Source organism: Caretta caretta, chromosome 4 (assembly GCF_965140235.1).
Source record: "Caretta caretta isolate rCarCar2 chromosome 4, rCarCar1.hap1, whole genome shotgun sequence".
Classification (NCBI taxonomy): domain Eukaryota; kingdom Metazoa; phylum Chordata; order Testudines; family Cheloniidae; genus Caretta; species Caretta caretta.
The window spans coordinates 61713082-61722902 of NC_134209.1; positions in this window are offsets into that span (position 1 = coordinate 61713082).

The following is a 9821-nucleotide window of genomic DNA, read 5'->3' on the forward strand; positions in this document are numbered from 1 at the left end:
ACACACCAAATGTCATGAAAACCAGGACATGCAGAGCTGTGGTGGTGCTTAACACAAAAGATAGCCACCTACCCTTAACTCTACCCCTTTAAGATAGCAATAGGGACTGGAATGCTCAGAATGGACCTGATTTTTAGATATATCAAAGCTCATTTTTGCTGCTCAGTGGATAAAAAAGGGAATTAGTGTGAGAAGCAAATCTAAAGTCTCACTTCCCCTTCAGAAAAAATGCCATTTTCTCTGTTTGCACTGTAAATCCAAATCAGGACTCCTTGTCAGAGGATAAATAGAATCATCAATGCAGCTTGTGAAGCACCATGAATATGGAGTGTAATTGCTGCTAGTTTCCAGTAATCACATTTGACATCTTTTCCTTGCTTTTCCCAGCTGCACAAATCTCAATTAAACAACATATTGGAGAATTTCCTAAAATCTGGTCCCTGCAGTTTAGGCAAATATTCTCCACATTTGAAAGAATGATGCATAATGTGCTGGTATAACAGTGATGCAACCCCACTAGGTTCTAACAATATCTGGACTGCTTTTATGCTGCATCTATGTAATCCTCTTGTTAATGAGACTGTTGAATGAAATAACTTCCTTATTACTAATAGGGGGTGTCATAAATATAAAGGGAAGGGTAACCACCTTTCTGTATACAGTGCTATAAAATCCCTCCTGGCCAGAGGCAACATCCTGTTACCTGTAAAGGGTTAAGAAGCTCAGCTAACCTGACTGGCACCTGACCCAAAGGACCAATAAGGGGACAAGATACTTTCAAATCTTGGGGCGGGGAGGGGGAAGGCTTTTGTTTGTGCTCTTCGTTTACGTGTTTATTCTCTCTTGGGACTGAGAGAGGCCAGACGAGAAATCCATCTTCCCCAACCCATCCTAATCCAAGTCTCCAATATTGCAACCAGTATAGGTAAGCCAGGCAAAGTGGATTAGTTTATCTTTTGTTTTATGTGAATTTTCCCTGTGTTAACAGGGAGGTTTATTCCTGTTTTCTGAAACTTTAAGGTGTTGCCCAGAGGGGGATCCTCTGTGTTTTGAATCTGAATCTGTAAAGTATTTTCCATCCTGATTTTACAGAGGTGATTCTTTTACCTTTTCTTTAATTAAAATTCTTCTTTTCAGAACCTGATTGATTTTTCATTGTTCTTAAGATCCAAGGGAAAGGGGGTGTAGGGGTTGGGGGGATATTTTGGGGGAAGACGTCTCCAAGTGGTCTCTTTCCCTGTTCTTTGTTTAAAACGCTTGGTGGTGGCAGCATACGGTTCAAGGCCAAGGCAAAGTTTGTACCTTGGAGAAGTTTTTAACCTAAGCTGGTAAGAATAAGCTTAGGGGGTCTTTCATGCGGGTCCCCACATCTGTACCCTAGAGTTCAGAGTGGGGAAGGAACCCTAACAGGGTGTAATGTAAAAGGAAAGAAAAATTTTCAATTATTTCAATAATTACTCAATAGAACGTAATCAAAACACTCACTCTCTCTGTTCCCAGTGTCCCCACTGCTCCTCAGTCTTTGGGACTGTTTATAACAAGTGCAGTTTTCAACCCTTCCAAATCCAAGAAGTTTGTAGTTGTCTCAAACAGCATCCTTCACAGACCAGCAAGTAAGGACACTGGTGAGATCCCCTCTCTTAAAGTCAAGGTTAACAGGCATATACACTCAGCTCTAGGAGATCTCAGATCTCCAACAGCCTGTTTTTCTCTGCCTCGGTCCACCCAGCATGCTCGGTTCATTGTGAGCTGCCGAAGACAGCTAGGTTCCTTCTGCTATAGCACCCTAGACAAAGCAGGTTACACGAGCACCCCACAGGGACAGAGTTAAAGTTATGCGGCTGCAGTGCAGGTGAAATAGCACCCTAGCTGCTCATTGTATGGTTTCTATAAATTTGTATTTTGTTTCTCTTGTAACTAACATTTTAATCAAGGCATGCAGAATATAGCATATGGAAATTGGGAAGCATCCCTCTAACTAGGTTGTGAGCGCGCTCCAGTGGCCTTCACTGTAATCTGTGGTTTAGCACCCACCAGAGTCCTCTCATAGCAGCAGTGTATATGCACTGCGAGGAATTGCCAGTTGTATACGTCTTTAGTATACACGGTTATTTAAAGCCCACCAGGCCTCAGTGGTTCCTCTATACTACAGATGTTGTGTAAAGAGCAAGAGACACATTAGCTCAGCCTCTCCTTGTTTTCTATCATTTCAGTTTTGGTCATCTCACCTTCCAGAAGGGGGAATAAAGGCAGCACTGGTGCGAGGTAGCAACCTAAATTCCACCTTCACAACGTTGGCTGTTTTTGGTTTTGGTAAGTGAATTTAAACAGTTCTGTAAGCAAACAGGGAACGCTATCAAACAAAGGCCATTTCTACACTACACCGTAACCAAGATGCACAAGCAGGAAAAGCAGCATGGCTGCTTTCAAGAGTGTCTGTATAAAGAAACCAAGAACCATCCAGCCATAGCCTGTGATCCTTTTCTGCTGTCTTTCATAGTGCAGCCTCTGTGTTTACTTTGAACGGTCCAGGAAGGGAGAACACAGTATTTTACATACAATAGCTTTTCCTTCTCTCTACTACCACACACTCAATCAACCCTCTCAGAAATTGGAGACAGCAAAGGTTTCTAGACTGTCATGGCTGAACACTCAGCTGCAAGAAATAGCCCCGCAACCGGGCAAATGTTTCCTTGTTTCCCACCTTTAGATTATTCATTCTCACTGTTGCTATGAAGTGTTAGTGTGGGTGTTGCAATAGCACAGTCAGGCTACCTACAGCACTATTTTCAAATCACTATTGCCAAATCCCACCCTTTTATCAGGAGTGTTGCAATTCTTGGTGCTTTTCATAAAGTTCCAGCTCCTGGAGGCAAGTGAGGAGGACAGGACTTTTATTATTATTATTTTTTAATTAAAGTTTCTAGGCAGCACAACTGTGGAGAAAAACTTGTGACTTGCGTTCACAACTTGAAAGGCAAAATTAAAAGAACTCCAGCTGTATTTTTTTAAAATCCTAGGTTTTAAGTAAATCTCATTTTTGAACATTTGAACGCAATCCCGGAATGTACTCTTTGAATAGATATTAGCACTAAAGGAGAAACTGATCTATGCAACATCTGTATTTAAAAGTCTCACATGACAAATGGAAGAGAGAGAAAATCATAGAATATCAGGGTTGGAAGGGACCTCAGGTGGTCATCTAGTCCAACCCCCTGCTCAAAGCAGGACCAATCCCCAATTAAATCATCCCAGCCAGGGCTTTGTCAGGCCTGACCTTAAAAACTTCTAAGGAAAGAGATTCTACCACCTCCCTAGGTAACCCATTCCAGTGTTTCACCACCCTCCTAGTGAAAAAGTTTTTCCTAATATCCAACCTAAACCTCCCCCACTGCAACTTGAGACCATTACTCCTTGTCCTGTCCTCTGCTACCACTGAGAATAGTCTAGAACCATCCTCTCTGGAACCACCTCTCAGGTAGTTGAAAGCAGCTATCAAATCCCCCCTCATTCTTCTCTTCTGCAGGCTAAACAATCCCAGCTCCCTCAGCCTCTCCTCATAACTCATGTGTTCCAGACCCCTAATCATTTTTGTTGCCCTTCGCTGGACTCTCTCCAATTTATCCACATCCTTCTTGTAGTGTGGGGCCCAAAACTGGACACAGTACTCCAGATGAGGCCTCACTAATGTCGAATAGAGGGGAACGATCACATCCCTCGATCTGCTGGCTATGCCCCACTTATACATCCCAAAATGCCATTGGCCTTCTTGGCAACAAGGGCACACTGTTGACTCATATCTAGCTTCTCATCCACTGTCACCCCTTGGCCCTTTTCCGCAGAACTGCTGCCTAGCCATTCGGTCCCTAGTCTGTAGCGGTGCATGGGATTCTTCCGTCCTAAGTGCAGGACCCTGCACTTATCCTTGTTGAACCTCATCAGACTTCTTTTGGCCCAATCCTCCAATTTGTCTAGGTCCCTCTGTATCCTATCCCTACCTGCCACTGTATCTACCACTCCTCCTAGTTTAGTATCATCCGCAAATTTGCTGAGAGTACAATCCACACCATCCTCCAGATCATTTATGAAGATATTGAACAAAATAAGTGAACCTAGACTATTAAAATACTTGAGCAACTACAGATTGGTTAAAGAGCATCATCTCAGATTTGTAAGTGTGAGAAACTTGTAAACACAAAGACAGTCACAGCAGAGCTGATGGTATGCACAAAGTGCTGGTGAAACCCCCATTTTGGAAGTCATATTAGATAAATTAGATGATTTGTTCTGTCCAAAATATTTAAGGGGCCTCCTATTGTAGCTGCTGGGGAAGACTAGGAAATAATTTCTATTTATCTGAAAAGGGAAACCAGAATAAGCCCACATGATTTCATTGCATACTTTCCACTAACACAATCTTGATTGTGCAGAGAGCGCATTGTAATAAACGAGATAAGGCCACTTCAGCCCCAACACCGTACATTGTTCTTTGGACAGACTGGCTGGATCCTAAGCCTAGGTCGCTACGTAAATCTACTTACATTTAAGATATCAGCTACCCCTCTAAAGTTCAATGAACAATTAGGAAATACCGCCTGAACAAAATACCTTACTTTACCCAGCCCAGTAGCTGCCTTGACAGTTCAGGCAGCTATCCACCTCCCTTTCTTAGGGCAGACTACCAATCTCACTGGGTTTTAGAGTAACAGCCATGTTAGTCTGTATTCGCAAAAAGAAAAGGAGTACTTGTGGCACCTTAGAGACTAACCAATTTATTTGAGCATAAGCTTTCGTGAGCTACAGCTCACTTCATCGGATGCATGAAGTGAGCTGTAGCTCACAAAAGCTTATGCTCAAATAAATTGGTTAATCTCACTGGGGTTACTGCTGTACTTTCCCACCCTCTTTCCGGTAGGGCCAGCTCTCTCTGCTCAGCCTTTGTGGCCCAGCTGACACCACTTTCAGTTCTGCATGTGTTACAGATTATGGGTAGGAAGGAGTAGCCGTCATGCTTGTGTGGGGATTGTAGCAACAGAACTACAGGGGCCAAGAGAGACCTTGGTGCTAAATGGCCTTATTTATTACACTCCTGTAAATGTGCCCAACCATGCAAATATAGAGCTTGTTTACCTTTCACTTGCACACTTCTGCACCCCTATATAACAAGCGGCCTATATTTTTTGTCTGGTGAGGCACAAACAACAAAACAAAAAAATAAACCCATTGGTCATTTACCACCTTCAGTATCAGGGGTCAGTTTATGCCTGCACAGGAGCCTGACTTTAGAATTACTACACCACACAAGGACATTTAGTCAGGTCATCCCTCCCTAAGTGTTACACGTTCAAATTTATGAGCATTTAATCACAGTCAGCCACTGGACAAAGTTCCATGCTATCATATCCAACCAACGTACACCCTCCTCCCCCAGCCAACCATGGCAGAAGTCTACCTTACCAAAGGTGGGCAGGGAAAGATTTCTGTACCTTCTGGCTTAGCGTACAACAACCTTGTCTGTCTGTCAGCATAGCCAAAGGAGCCAGGGAAGCCAGTTCATGAGGCACAGGAATCCGCTACCTTGGAAGAGCCTAGAGGGAGCAAATGAAGCTAGAGGAAAGGGAGTTTCTAGCAAGGAGTGTATGTGAGGATCCCATCAGAGAAAGCGAGGAAGGAGGAAAAACATGAAATGTCAGAGTTCTGTTGGAAAGGAGGGATAACTAGCATGTAGAATAGGCTACTCAAAATAGGACTGGAAGCTGCAATCGTGAATATATTTTGTGCAGTGCAAGGCAATTGGGGGAGGAGGAGGTGACACTGAATGGGTACTAAACTTACGCAAAATTTCTGCTGCAGCTGTTCTCCTTTGCTTTAGTGGAAAGAGATCACTGTCATGCATCACTGACTGTGGGGTAGTTAAGAGAGATTTCCATAGCAATACCATAATAACCATGTTGAAATTATACCCACCGGCAATGAACAGATGTAGAAAATCAGTTACACCTTTTTATTTATGAAGTAGAGAGGACCTAATTCTCTTTTACACGGACATGCCTTGAAGGGTGTTAGAGAATAATTTACATCCAATTTAAACCCTCTTTACATTACCAGCAGATTGTTAAGGAGCCTTTGTGTAAACCAGAACCAGGCTTAGAGTCCCTGCAAAGCCACCTGCAATGAGAGGGCCAGATCCCAAACTGATGCAAACCAGAGAAGCTCCATTCACTCCAATGGAACTACACTGATTCACAAGAGCTGAGGCACTAGCCCAGTACGTGTCTTTTCTAAGAATCTGCTTCTGATAACATTAATTTGATGAGTAGTTCCCAGTTCCATTTCAATGTGATCATTTCTGATCAAATTATATACAGGTGTTACCAATAGCAATGTATTGCAATTGCATGTCTGTACCTTTAAGTTTCCCTTTGTTAGTTAATGTTCTACCAAAACAGTATTAATTATAGAAACAAATCAGTGTTTAATTGCTTGGAAGACTAATTTTAACATAGTTAGTTGAATTACTCTATAGTCAGAAAGAAAAGGTGTACTTGGGGCACCTTGGAGACTAACAAATTTATTTGAGCATAAGCTTTCGTGAGCTACAGCTCACTTCATCGGATGCATTCAGTGGGAAAAAAAAAATTCCACTGAATGCATCCGATGAAGTGAGCTGTAGCTCACGAAAGCTTATGCTCAAATAAATTGGTTAGTCTCTAAGGTGCCACAAGTACTCCTTTTCTTTTTGCGGATACAGACTAACATGACTGCTACTCTGAAATCTATAGTCAGAGATCCCCTTTGACCATTCATTAGGTTAAGCAGCTTCTGGATGGGATTCAAAACTTCCAAACAGAGATGACAGCTGTAGCTAAGCAGTGCTTGTTTGGGGTCCGGACTTTCCAATATGTCTCTTCCCTCTACAGAAAAACATCCCATTTTAGAATAAAGGAGAATCAAGGCTATGCACTTGCTCAGTTTATTAAACACCATTTTTTTCAGGGACTCTTATTCACTTCCCTCAATGGATTTGTGGTAGCAGCTAATACGGACTACAAAACAATAAGTGGAATTTATCACAAACTAGATGAATTGTTTTGAGCTCTTCCATAACCTTTCTAGGACTATAAAAGTAAACGCTTCATGCTTTGTGTCTACTGTTAACATTGCTCGTTGCCAATATTTGGACTGAAGAACAAGGCACAACACATCATATTCTGTTCTCTGCTGGTAGCAATTAAGTAATTAAAAAGCCGAGACCCAAATAGTCATTTAAGGGTCAGTCAACTTAAAATCTAGCTAGTTTTTAAAATTTAAAGGAGATTCAGATGTTCAAGTTGCTTCTAAATCAACTTGTGTGTAGCTTTATAACGATATATATTTATTTTAATTAAATGTTTCTTTCCTGTGTTACTGAGGAAAAGATCTACTCAAGCCAGGAGAATGGGGAAACTAACTGAAAGCATCAGAAAACATGATTTTTCTTTGATCTATTAGTTATGATAATCTTAGGATTCACTTGTGACAATTACATTGAAGGTCAAATTTGAACACACAAGTATTAAAGTTCGCTGTGCCCATTTGTAAAAATACTTTCATACAATTAAAGCTGCTAAAGCAACAGCTTTGGAGTTTTCAGGTCTTTATTCACAGAACAAACGCAATAGAGACAAGAATGCAAAGCTCCAGTGGTTGAGATAACAATAGATCTTAATCATTATCTTGAGGATCTGCCTTTTTGCTCACTCTCTGGACCTATTCATCCCTTTGGCTCTGCTACAACTGCTAGCAAGTTCGGCAGTAGTGTTTACTGCATTAGTGATGCAGATACCGCTGCACTTACAACCTAGACTGAAACCATCAAATCCATTTAACATAAACCAGCAGCTGGATGCAACCTTCAGTCACTGCTTCTCTAGCCTGGATTTGAACCAATATTAAAAAGTTATTATCCAGTCTCCTGAGATATCCCCATTAAACATACACTTCAAACAACATAAAAAATAATTATACAACCTTAGGTAGAAATGTGATTTCTGAATAGTCCAGATCCAGTTAGAGTCATTACTCAAATATTTTCACCTGCATTTTAGTTGCTTAAAGCCTGCAAATCATAGAAATGTAGGACTGGAAGAGACCTCAGACAGTCATCTAGTCCAGTCCCCTACACTGAGGCAGGACTATGTATTATCTGACCTGTTCTTAATCTCCAGTCATGGAGATTCCACAACCTCCCTAGGCAATTTATTCCAGCGCTTAACTACCATTACAGTTAGGACGTTTTTCCTAATTTCTAACCTAAACCTCCCTTGCTTCAATTAAAGTCCATTGTTTTTTGTCCATTCTCAGTGAATAAGAACAATTTATTACCCTCCTCTTCATAACAACCTTTTACGCACTTGAAGACTTATGTCTTCCCTCAGACTTCTCTTCTCCAGACTAAAAACCAATTCTTTTCAATCTTGCCTTGTAGGTCATGGTTTCTAGACCTTTAGTCATTTTTGTTGATCTCCTCTAGACTCTCTCCAAAATCTGCATTTTCCCAAAGTGTAGTGCCCAGAACTGGACACAATACTCCAGCTGAGCCTTTATCAATGCTCATTGGAGTGGAAGAATTACTTCTCATGTCTTGCTTACAACACTCCTGCTACTACACCCCAGAACGATGTATGCTTTTTATTTCTGCAAAGTATTACACTGTTGACATTTATTTTGTGATCAACTATAACTCCCAGATCCCTGTCCGCCGTACTCCCTCCTAGGCAGTCATTTCCCATTTTATATTTGTGCAATTGATTATTCCTTCCTAAGCGTAATAGTTGCATGTGTTCTTATGGAAATTCATCCTATTTATTTCTGACCATTTCTCCACTTTGCCAATATCATTTTGAATTTCCAATCGTGTCCTCCAAAGTGCTTGCAACCACTCCCAGCTTGGTATCATCCAAACTTTAAGTGTACTCTTTATACCATTATCCAATTCATTTATGAATTTAAATAGAATTGATGCAGGACATATCCCTACAGGTCCCCACTTGATATGCCTTTCCAACTTGACTGTGAACCATTCATAATGGCTCTGAGTATGCTTTTCCAACCATTTGTGCACCCATCTTATAGTAGATTCACGTAGGCTATATTTCTCTAGTTTGTTTAAGAGAATGTCATGAGGGCCAGTACCAAAAGCCTTACTAAAGTCAAGATATCTCACACCTACTTCTCCCCACAAAACACAAAGCTTGTCACCCTGTCAAAGGAGGACATTAGGTTGGTGTGATATGATTTGTTCTTGACAAATCCATGTTGGCCATTATTTATCACCTTATTATCTTCTAGGTGCTTATGTATTGTTTGATTTACACTCTTCTTTCTGGGTACCAGTGTTAAAATGACTGTTATATAATCCCTGGGGTGTCCTTATTCCCCTTTTTATAGATAGGTACTATATTTGTCCTCTTCCAATCCTGTGGGATCTCTCCTGTCCGCCACAAAGTTCTCAAAAGTAATTGGTAACAGCTCAAGGACCTGGTTGAAGAGATCTTTAAGTATTAGGATGCATTTCACCAGACCCTGCTGATTTGAAGTCATCTAACCCATGTAATTCTTAATGTGTTTTGTCCTATTTTAGCCTCAAATCCTGCTCCATTCACATTGATCACTATTTTAGTCATCCCATCACTACTAACCTTTTTGGTGAAAACAAACAAAAAGCATTTAACACTTCAGCTATTGCTGCATTTTCTGTTGTCGTCTTTTTCTCCTCATTGAATGATGGGCCCACCTTGTCCTTGGTCTTTCTCTTGCTTCTAATGTATTTGTAAAATGTT